The sequence below is a fragment of the Narcine bancroftii genome, chromosome 7, assembly GCF_036971445.1.
Source record: "Narcine bancroftii isolate sNarBan1 chromosome 7, sNarBan1.hap1, whole genome shotgun sequence".
NCBI classification, from domain to species: domain Eukaryota; kingdom Metazoa; phylum Chordata; class Chondrichthyes; order Torpediniformes; family Narcinidae; genus Narcine; species Narcine bancroftii.
This window is the reverse complement of record NC_091475.1, coordinates 155,215,943-155,228,445: the sequence shown is the minus strand read 5'-3', so window position 1 is coordinate 155,228,445 and position 12,503 is coordinate 155,215,943.

The following is a 12,503-nucleotide window of genomic DNA, read 5'->3' as shown; positions in this document are numbered from 1 at the left end:
CCCGCTTTTAATAGCTTACAATCAATGGCCAGTAGGCACAATAGTCCTCAGGTGAACCTGAGGTAAGGCGGGAAAACCAGGGCTTATATTGGGATAGGTGAGGGTGGAGCCAGGGGAGGAGCCAGCCATCAGGACAACACACAGACAATGAATTCCAGTTCACTGCATTCACTCCTTCCTTCAGAATTGAGCCTGTGGGTGAAAAACAGAGACCATTCATTAAAAAAAACACTAATACTTTATAAATATTTACATGTCTGTCAGGGGGTCTGGTAATTCTGGTTGAGTGGCACAATACTGGAGGACTTTGGGCTTCCTGAACATTTTGGACCCCCTGTAGTACAGGGTCAATGGATCTTGAGGGCTCTGGCTCAGGTTGTGGGGTGAATTGGTCCACTTCCTGAGCAGTGTCCTCCGGGACCCTGAGTGGGGTACTCGGTCATTATTGGCTCACTTGGACCCTCAGTTCTGGTAGGTGCCAGGTCTCTGATTGAGATGGTGTCCTCTCTGCCGTCAAGGTGTACCACGTAGGCTGACACTAGGTTGGCATGCAGCAGGTGCACCCTCTCAATGAGGGTGTCTGTCTTGCTCAGCAGGACTGGACCTGCTGCCATTAGCCAAGCCAGGAGAATAGTCCCAGACTTGGATTTCCTCTGGGAAGTGAATGAGCCTGTGAGGAGTTGCGTTGGTCACAGTGCAGAGGACCGACCTTATGGAGTGGAGCGCCATGGGCAGGATTTCTTGCCAGCAAGGCCTTTGGGGTGGAGAGCCAATTTCACAGCCTTCCATACTTTTGTGTTTTCTTTTTCAACTTGTCTGTTCCCATGAGGTTTGTAGCTAGTTGTCCTGCTTGAGGCAATTCCTCTTCTCGTTCGAGCAGTTACTGGTTTAACTCTTCACTCATAAATGATGAGCCCCGGTCGCTATGTGTATAGCTGGGATACCCGAACAGATCGAAAATAGAGTTCAAGGCCCTGATGACTGGGCAGGGGATGGCGAACGGAAAATGTGAATACTTGTTGATGATGTTGAGAAAGTACACATTTCTGTTGGTGGAAGGGAGGGGACCCTTGAAATCAACACTGAGTCATTCATATGGGTGGGATGCCCTTATCAGGTGCACTTTGTCGGGGCAGTAGAAGTGAGGCTTGCACTCCATGCAGACCTGGCAGGACTTGATCATTTCTTTGATATCCTCAATGGCATCGGGCAGGTTGCAAGCCTTGATGAAATGAGCCATGCGAGTGATGCCTGGGTGGCAAACCTCATCGTGCAGTGACCACAACTGGCCAGAGTGTGCAGAGTTACAGCTTCCTCTTGACAGGGCATCTGGTGTTTCATTGAGAGTACCTGGTCTCTATGCTATGTCGTAATTATAGGTGGAGAGTTTTATCTTCCAGCTAGTGATCTTATCATTCTTTATTTTTCCCCTTTTTTCATTATTAAACATAAATGCCATTGATCACTGGTCGGTGAGTAGCGGTAAGTTTTCTACTGGCCAGGTAATGCCATCCAGTGCCTGATGGGCTCTACAATGACTTGAGCCTTTTTCTCCACAGATGGGTTCTGAAGCTTGTGGCTTTGTAGGATGTGGGAGAAAAAGGCAACCGGCCTGCCAACCTGGTTGAGGGTAGCGGCCAGAGCTACGTAAGAGACATCACTTTCCACCTGGAAGGGTACGTTCTCATCCACCGCATTCATTGTGGCCTTTACAATGTAGCTCCGAACGTAGTCAAAAACCACCTGGGCTTTGGCTGACAATGGGAAAGAAGGGGCAGACATTATCCGTGTAGTGAGGGATCCACTGGGCTTAGTAGGAGAAGAAGCCCAGGCACTTCCTTAAGGCTTTCATGATCTTCAGGATCATGAGGTCTAACAGGGGGTGCATTCGATCAGGGTCAGGGCCAATGATACCATTCTCCACCACATAGCCCAGGATTGCCAGATGTTTCATCTGGAACATGGACACTGGAGTTGTACATGAGGTTCAGGGCCTTGGCCATGGGAGAAACCTCTGGAGGTTGGCGTCCTAGTCTTCCACAGAGAGTGTCCACAAATGGTGACGTTGTTGAGATTAGGGAAGGTGGCCTTTAACCTGTACTCATCAATCATTTTGCCTATCTGCCTTTGCAAGACAGAGACTCCATTGGTGATACCAAAAGGGACCCTCCGGAACTGATGGAGCCGTCCATCTTCCTCAAATGCTGTGTAGGGGTGGTTCTCGGAATGGATCGGTAACTGATGGTATGCAACTTTCAGGTCAATGGTTGCAATTTCATTTACCATGTCCAAAATTCAAGGGAGGGGGGGTATGTGTCCAGGAATGTGAAATAATTAAATGTTTGCCTATAGTCAATCACTAGCCTGGACTTTTCTTCCCCTTTCACAACTACCACCTAGGCTCTCCATAGGCTGTTGTGAGGCTCAATGATGTTTTCTTTGAGCACCCACTGTGTCTCGGCTCTGATAAATTTCTGATCCCCTGCACTGTATTGCCTACTCTTTGTAGCTATTGGTTTGCAATTGGGAATCAGGTTTGGAAACAGTGGGGTGGAGAGATCGCATGCGGCGACGGCTTTTGGGACCTCCAGTTCCACACTGTGATTGGAGGAAGTGGGCCAGAGTACTCAATGGTCATGCTTTTAAGGTGACTCAGGAAGTCCAGGCCCAGCAACGCAGGAGCACAAAAATCATTCAATATATACAGTCGGAACTTACAAAATTTCCCCCCTTTTATAGTTAGATTTGCTATACAATACTCCTGGATCGTTGCAGAGTGCGTGTGTGAAGCTAGGAAAATATGATAGTCCATCAGATATATTCTTAAATTGTACTGCAGGGCCATCACAGAGTTTATAAAGATCTCAGTGGAGCCAGTGTCTTCCAAGCAATCAGTCAAATGTCCGTTTATTCTCACCTCCATCATTGAGTTATTCAATGGGTGAGGTATTGCCTGATCCAGGACAACTGATGCCAGTGCTCTGGAAACCCCATCTCTCCCCATGCTAATGTTGACTCTCTCCTCTTGGCCCGCAGGCAGACAAAATGGCATTGACCATGAGATGCGGCCAGATGGCTGCTGGTGGCGGATTCCACCACGAGGCTCAGCAAGATGCTGGCGTTGAGCAGCATGGAGAGGCTGAGGCTGACATTTCAGGATGATTATGGGGTTGCACATGCGGTTGCCCTGTTTGGGTTCCTTTTAGCCTGGCAGACCTTCACCCAGTGACCTCGCTTACCGCATTCAGTGCACACGGAGTCCTTCACGAGGCATCGGGCGTGAGGATGCCTTGCCTGTTGACAGATGTAGCATTTCCGGTCGCACGTGGCCGCAGCAGTCGGCGCTGGTGCTGGCGTTGTGGGGGTCGCCAGTGTCCCAATGACCTGGTCCTCTGAAAGGGTGCTGTTTTCGCCCGTGAGGTTGTCAGCTCCCAATTGGGCTTGTTGAGCACTTTTGCCAGCTCCAGGTGCTGGCCAAGTCTTTCTTCCCCAACTCCAGCAATCACTACTTCATGTACCTCAACCTCACTCCTGCCATGAGGGTGTCCCGGATTTGTTCTTCCTCTCTCATCCAGGCTGTAGCCGCTTTGTAGTGGCACTTTATGGTCAGGGCCCACAGTTCAAGAACATGATCATCCAGCAACTCACCCAGATGCTCCCAACATTGAGAGAGCCGGTGCCTCACCAGCACGTCGTTCTGGGGCCTCATGTAGCAGGCCTTCAATCCTTCTATGGCCGACTCAAATGTAGCACAATCTCTGATGACAGCGTACCCTTTGGGGCCTACTCGAGAGAGAGAAGTGCCGATCTCCGGAGTCTATCAGAGTTGAAGGCGTCTTGAGTAGCCATCAGATAGTGCTCCAGCCAGTAGGTAAATTTCTCTGGGCCTCAGGGTTAGTATTCAAAGAGGCTTCCATCCTGCTTCAAAGTAAGCTATTAAAATTGTAATGTGATTGATTGCACTCAGAGACAAGTGGGGAGTACAAACACGCTTTTAATAGCTAACAATCAATGGCCGGTAGACACAATAGTCCTCAGGTGAATCTGAGTTAAGGTGGGAAAACCAGGGTTTCTATTGGGGTAGGTGAGGATGGAGCCAAGGGAGGAGCCAGCCATCAGAACAACACACAGACAGTGAATTTCAGTTCACTGCACACTTGAGCTCTATTTCTGAACTGCTGATGTTGGATCAAATTGACCTGTGACCAAAATTTCATCATTAACTTTAGCAATACAAATTGCCATTTCTAATGAGACTAAGATATTTAAGAGAGCAGAAAGATACAAAATATAGAAAAAAAAACACCAAAAAAGCCTCAAATCTATTCCTGAGAATCAGGTGACAGGATGTCACAAAACCCTTGAGTCAGATTGATCATGCTTTTAAGAAGGGGCAATGTTTATCCTTGCCATGAGTCTTTCTGAACTGTAATGTAGATCAACCTAAGGAGTTGGGAGTAGCAAGACTGTAGACTGAATGTGTGAAGTATAAGGGAACAGGATTCCCTAGGATTGGTGATAATGACAGATGGTAGATATGGTTGTGAATTGGAAAACTACAGGAGGGCACAAACATTTGCCCTCATCATTCATATTAGTGCAGAGTTGAAGTCTATTTATGTTCCTAAACCACAAAGTGGAGAAGGAGATACACAAGTTAAATGAAGCCAATATATATGAATTCATTGGGCAGAATGGCACTCCTGTGTCATTATCGGTGTACAATAAGATAAAATTAATGGGAAGACAGGTAGAGGAAAAGAAATCCTAAAGGTTGGTGCCAGTCACAAGACTGCAAGAGACTGTTTTAATAGTGGGTTGTGTGAGAATGCCCCAAACAAGTGAGATAGTGCTGTGGGATGCCTGTAGAGCTAGTCGAGTAACTGTATAGAAAAGGTGGATGACAAACATTGAAAGATGCAAGTTGATCTGATGATACATCATCTCATGCTCAGGTAGATGAAGATCAAGAATATGATATCCAGGATGAGCCTGAGTTTGTGCTAAAGGATTTTTGCTCTAATGTCGCCTCTGCTTGGTATGACTTAGGCCAGGTGGCACCAGACACCAGAAGTCAAATAGATGACACACAACTTGGCACCACAGGGAAAGTGGGCTGAAGGGCCTATTTTCAGGCTCTGGCTCTATGACTTCATGATGGGAGGATAATTAATCACAAACTAAGTGGATACTAGCAAAAACAAACCTGCAGTCAATGAGATTTAAAAAGTTTTAGCTTGAAGTGTTGCCCATTCTTTTTCTCCCTTCGATGCTGCTTGATTTGATGGGTTCCCCTAGCAAATGGTGTTTCGATGCTTTAGATGTTGTTTGGGGATCAAAATGATGTCAATGCAATCATGTACAAATTGGGTGCAAATTAACACACAGCTAGTATTTGCAACATGGACAAAAAGCACACAGATCATACATCAGCCAATGTTCAACATAGTCAAGTCTATCGTCATCTGATTGCTCAGGTACCACATCAGAAACAGTGTTCTCCGGTCCTCAGTGAAAAATATGCAGACACATAACCAGACATAACACACATACAGACAGGACAAGTATCCATTTATATATTCAGGGCAAGTATCCATTTATACAAATAAGTAAATAAATAGTTTCAAGAATATGAGAGTCTCGGGCGGTTAGTGCGAGCAGTTCCTTTGGTCGTTCAGCCTTCTCACTGTCATTGGGAAGAAGCTGTTCCTCAGCCTGGTGGTCTTGGCTTTAATACTCCTGTATCTCTCTTTTTTTTTTTTTTTAATTTTTTTTTTTCACACCATAAATCACAATAGCCATGATATACACTTTTTCTTTTTCACACATTTACAGTGACTTTTTCTCCCCCCCCACTCCCTCCTCCCAAGCCACCCCCCCACCCCCCCCCCTCATCCATTTTAGGTATACAATCTAGGTTGCATTAATTCAGTCAGACAATGTTGTCATTCAACAAAAATACACCAGAAATTCTACAGAGTCCATTCTTTTCTTTCCTTCTCCTTCCATCAACTTAGGTAATGTTTGTCCCCGGTAGATTTTCGCTATTGTATTTAATGTAAGGCTCCCATACTTGTTCGAATATTTCAATATTATTTCTTAAACTATATGTTATTTTTTCTAATGGAATACATTTATTCATTTCTACATACCATTGTTGTATTTTCAAATTATCTTCCAATTTCCAGGTTGACATAATACATTTTTTTGCTACGGCTAGGGCTATCTTAACAAATCTTTTTTGTGCATCTTCCAAGTCAATTCCAAATTCTTTATTTTTTTGATGGAAACAGGTGAAAGATGCTGTGGGCAGGGTGGAAGGGGTCCTCAATGATTTTGTGTGCCCTCTTTAGACAGCAATCCCGGTAGATCACATTGATGGGGGGAGGGAGACTCCAGTGATTCTCTCTACCTCTCTTATGGTCCAGTGGATCGATCTCCAATCCACTTTTCTGCACCAACCAACAGCACTGTGACGCGGCCAGCCAGGATGCTCTCAATAGAGCTCCTATAGAAGATTGACATCATGGTAGCTGATAGCCTTACCTGCTTCAGTTTTCTCAGGAATTGCAGTTGCTGTTTTGGCTTCATGACAAGTGAGGAGATGTTGTGTCCAAAGGGTCATCATGGAGATCAACCCGCCAACCTGCAGCTTCGCTAACCTTCCCCACTGGGAAAGGATGACTCCACCACAATTCAGTACTATTTAAAGGAATACTTAATTTCTGACAGGTCAGTTATGGATGATTTCTTCTGGTTATTGGCTCAATTGTACATGTACTTCTAGATCTCCACTGTTGTTTCAAGTTACAAAGCCATGGGCACAGAATGTTACATGGTTGGAGGAATGAATGGCTCTTTAAAGGCTATAACTCTACTTGCTTAATTGGGGCTTATCACTCCTTCATTTCACATTCATCACCTGAACTGCTTGTCTGGCCTGCCACTTCTTTCCTAAATTTCCTCCTGTCAGCATCCAGTGGTCTCCCTTCTGTAGAAAGTGTTGGTTCAATTTGAGTGCCTCTGCAGTTCCCAACTTGCAGGACTCACCAACAGGTAGGCAATCAATTGATAGTTTGGGTCGAACACTCAAATTACTTTCATAGAACCCAGTAGAAAAATCATTGCCTGAATTTCCCTCAGAAATACTGGCAATTCCATTCAGTGAACTCCATGTAAAGTCTGGGGTGGGGTGGGTGGTGGAGAGTGGAACACCACTGCCCCACTGCCCCATGGAAATCTTCCAGCCAAACATGTGCCAGATTAGATGCTGGATGGAGAAGTGTTGCTTCAAGAGAGATTGGGAAGTACAATTCACATTTCTTAAACCTGTTTATTTTCTAGTTTTACTTCTAATCTACTTTGTTTTGTTTTTTTATTTATAGTTAATAGAATTATTAATTTTAATTAGTTTTCTTTTTAAGATATTTTTATTGAAGTTTGCAATAATAAAAAATTAAACAATACAATTATATATTGAAATATAAATTACGAGAAAAAGAAAAGAAAAAACACCCTGTTAATTCAAAACTCCTACCTCTATACAAGGTTGGAAAAAAACAAACTAACATGTGGGTATCAATTGGCAACAACCTGGAAACAGACAGCACAGCTATAAATCTTGTTACAAACCTAAAACTTTAGATTGTGGTATTGGTCCATAAAAGGGCCCCATGTCTTTAGGAAATTAGTATTTGAATCTTTGATGGTGTATCTATTTTTTTTCTATTGTGTGTATGTAGGTGGAAAGTTACCCTTCCATTTAATCAAAATTGCACATCTGGCTGAAGTAAAAGATAAAATTCACTTTTGAATTGAAGTCAATAAAAATTCATCATCTTGAAATGATCCAAAAAATAAAGGTCCAATTTAACCTTAAGAATCACTGATAATGTTTGAAAAAAATCTTTCCAAAATGTTTTTAAACTAGGGCAAGTCCAGAACATGTGAATCAAAGAAGCCTCAGCAATTTTACATTTGGCACAGAGAGGATTTCTATCAGAATAAAAACGTTAATTTAACTTTAGACACCTGTTCTCTATGAATCACTTTAATTACAATAAGCAATGTGGTGTACAAAGGGAGGTTGTATTAATCAAATTACAAATAGAGTCCCAGACCTCATCAGAGAATGAAAGATTCAAATCTTGTTCCCAGTCTCTCTTGATCTTAACAAATGAGGCCATTCTTAAATCAAGCAAATTGTTGTAAATAAGAGATATTGAACCTTCATGAGAAAGTTATAAATCAAAACGTAAATCAAGAATATTCGCCTTGGGAATTTGCAGAATGTCAGGGATTTGAGATTGAGCAAAATGGCTAACTTGTAAATATATTAAAAAATGCATGTTTGGTAAATTAAATTTTATCACCAATTGTTCAAAAGAAGCAATATTATTTTGAATAAAAAGGTCTTCGAAACTTTTAATGCCCAATCAGTGCCAATCAGTAAAAGCTTCAGCCTGCAATGAAGGCAGAAAAAGGTGATTAGATATAATGGGACCATCAAGGGAAAAATTCTGAAATCCAAAAAACCTTCTAAATTGTGCCTATATTCTCTAACTATGTTTAAATATCGAATTATCAGTTAACTCATATAAAGAGGAAGATAAAAAGGATCCTAAAATTGCCAACAAAGAAGTATTCTTTGTAAAATTTAATTCCATATATTTAACGAAGAGCAGTCAACCAAATTATCAAAATGTATCAAAAGAATTAACTTAATAATAACCATCCAATAATATAATCTAAAATTGGGAAATACTAGTCCACCATTCCTTTTAGCTTTTTGAAGATGAGCTTTATTTAAGTAAGGGTGTTTCCCATGCCATATGTAGGAAGATATAAGCGAGCTGAGTGAATCAAAATAGATTTAGGGATGAAAATTGGTACAGATTGAAAGAGATACAAAAATTTAGGTAAAATGTTAATTTTAATAGAGTTAATGCAACCAATTATTGAAAGTGATAAAGGTGACCACCTTGATAATAATAATGTAACCTGATTAAATAGGGTGGAAAATTTTTCCTTAAAAAGATGTTTACAGTTTTAGTAATTGTAAGTAGATTGATTCTGCACAATCTTAAAATGAAAATTAGAATATCTTGATATAAAACTATTTAAAGGTAAAAGTTCACTTTTATGCAGATTCAACTTGTACCCAGAAAACTGACTAATATGTGAAACCTCTGGATTAGAAACAAAAAAAACCAAAAGATGATCTGCATAAAAGGAAACCTTCTGTTCATTGCCATTCCTAAGGATCCCAGTAAAACCTCTACATTCACGAAGAGCAACTGCTAAAGGTTCCAATACCAAGTCAAAAGGTAATGGACGTAAAGGACAACCCTGATGAGTACCCTGCTGAAGATTAAATGGTTTTGACTTTTGTAGATTAGTAAGAATTGAGGCAGTGGGACATAGATATAATAATTTAATAAAACATGGCCCAAAATTAAATTTTTCCAAAGTAGCAAATAACTAACCACATTCCAGCTGATCAAAGGCCTTCTCAGCATTAATTAATTTTAACGAGTTTTGGGTCCTTCACAAACATTCAACCTCTTTGACAAAATAAATGGTGATGCTGCTGTTATGCGAGCTCTCCACTGGCCACAGAGACAGAGGTGTACCAAAGAAGAGGTACAAGGACTGCCTAAAGAAATCTCTTGGTGCCTGCCACATTGACCACCGCCAGTGGGCTGATATCACCTCAAACCGCGCATCTTGGCACCTCACAGTTCGGCGGGCAGCAATCTCCTTTGAAGAAGACCGCAGAGCCCACCTCACTGACAAAAGACAAAGGAGGAAAAACCCAACACCCAACCCCAACCAACCAACCAATTTTCCCTTGCATCCGCTGCAACCGTGTCTGCCTGTCCCACATCGGACTTGTCAGCCACAAACGAGCCTGCAGCTGACATGGACATTACCCCTCCATTAATCTTCGTCCGTAAAGCCAAGCCAAAGAAAGAAGGACCCAGGAAGAGCATAGAGTGGAGATGCAGCATTCATCCACCCAGCCCTAATGCCAACTACCTTGTGCAAGTGTTAAGTGGCCTGTTAAAGGAGCTAACAGTTTTTTTTTAATATTTAAAATTCTGCAACCACAGGGTCTGTGCCCAAAATGGTGGTGCCTGTACTGGACAGTGGCTTCAAGGGGTTAGAACAGGTCCTTTGACCAACCATGTTGTGCTGACCCATATATTCCTATAAAAAAAAAGCTTCTAAACCCTTCCTACTTCATAACTTGCTATTTTTCTTCCATCCATGTGCCTGTCTAAAAGTCTCTTATATGTCCCTTTTGTTTCAGCCTCCACCACCATCCCTGGCAAGGCATTTCAGGCACCCACAACTGAAAAAAACTTAGCCCTGATTTCTACCCTAAACTTCCCTTCCTTCACTTTGTGCATAGGTTTGTTATTCCTGCCCTGGATAAAATGTTCTGGCTGTCCACCCTATCTATGCCTCGAAAGAATCTTGTAGGCCTCTATTAAGTCAACTCTCGTCCTTCTTCACTCCAAAGAGAAAAGTCCCAGCTCTGCTAACTTTGTCCCATAAGACTTATTTTCCAATCCAGGCAACATCCTGGTAAATCTCTTCTGCACCCTCTCCAAAGCTTCAACATCCTTGCTATAATGATATGTCCAGAACTGAACTCAATACTCTAAGTGTGGTCTCACCAGAGATTTGTAGAGTTGTAACATGTCATCTTGACTCTTGAACTCAATCCCCCTATTAATGAAGCCCAGCATCCCCAAAGGCTTTCTTAACTATCCTATCAACCTGCACAGCAACCTTGAAAGATGTATGGATTTGGACTCCAAGATACCTCTGTTCATCCATACTCTTATGTCACTGACCATTAACCCTGTACTCAGCCTTCATGTTTGACCTTCCAAAATACATCACCTTACACTTACCTGGATTGAGCTTCATCTGCCACTTTTCTACCCAACTCGGCATCCTGTCTATATCTTTTTGTAACCATTCAGACCCTCTACAGCTCCTCCAACCTACATATCATCCACAAACTTACTGACTTAAATATTAGAGATGTTGGATTTAAGCAGTGCGTGAGAGGACAATAGTAGAGATTTTTCTTAGAGCAAAAAATATTGAGGGGGACTGAAGAGAAATGAAAAATATGAAGAAAAAACTAGTAAAGGTGAAGAATCAGACTTGGAGAATTCAGAGTAATTTTGTGGTCAGTCCGCTGTGTCACAATTTATAACACCCTCACACGAGTCAGAATCTTGTGGATTTGACTGACTTCAGAGATATCACACAAATCAAAACTGACTGGCAAAACAATTCTGTTATGAGGGAGTTGAATCTATTTTGGTTGAAGTATTAAATTAAGGTGATATCTCCTATCTCAGTGGAAATAATAGATTGTCACTATGTTGAAGAAAAACACAATAGTTATCCCTAGTATCTTGTCCAATTATTATCCCTAAGTCAGATCACAAGAAAAAAATATCCATTTATTATCACTGCACGATTTATGCAAGTTCGTTATCTCTAATTGGCTGCTGGATTTCAGATGCTATAACAATGACTGCATTTCTGAGTTACATCATTAGCTTAAAGCTCTTTGAGATGTCCTGTGGTCCAGAAGAATGTGATATAAAGACAAACTTTGCTTCTTTTCTCTTTCTGAGATCCCATCTATTTTTCCAACCACTGGTTAATTTGTAATGCTGACCTAATGCTTTCCACTAACAGGTATTGCCTCTTGTTTTCCTCATACATTAGTTTCATTAGCCTTGTATCCATTCATTAAAGCAGCCTCCATGTCTTCCTGATATCAATGATCTTCCCCAATATTTACTATCATTCCAAATTTTATATCAATGCAGATTCTACACTTGTTCTTTACTCCCAAGTTTATCAGAGAACACCATTGTATAATATATTCCAGTCAAAAACTTTACGCTCTCTAACAGTGTGAATGAATGAGCAAGATTGTTTCAATCATTCTTAAAATCCAAGAGCGGACAATTTACTGCTTCATGACTGCTGTTAGTTACCTCAGGTGCCACAAGATTGGGCTTTGAAAGATTTTGCAGGTTTTCCACCTTGTTTGTAGTTCCATGTGACCATGATTAGAGATACTTGAATTTTTATAATCCAAAAAATAATTCTCCCTGCTTGTTGGTGCCTATGCCAGCCTAATGCATGGCTGCTGGGGGAAAAAATACTCTTACAAGGCTGAAGAGTACTGCACAAAACACAAACTAGAATGCAAAGTTTGATCCTACTGCATTATTTAAATAACTTTGTTAAGCTAATTAAAACTGGACATCTAAAAATTGTACTAGGACTAAAATGGCATTGATTTTTTTTACAGTCATGTGAAAATGGCTTTTTTGTCTCTATTTCTGTTTGCGAAATAGGCATAATAAGAAATAATTTCCATGGCTGATTTCTTCCTTGAGTTTTTTTAAATGGTACAGATGTTTAACATGCTGTTAATGCAAAAGTGAGAAGACTACAGGAAA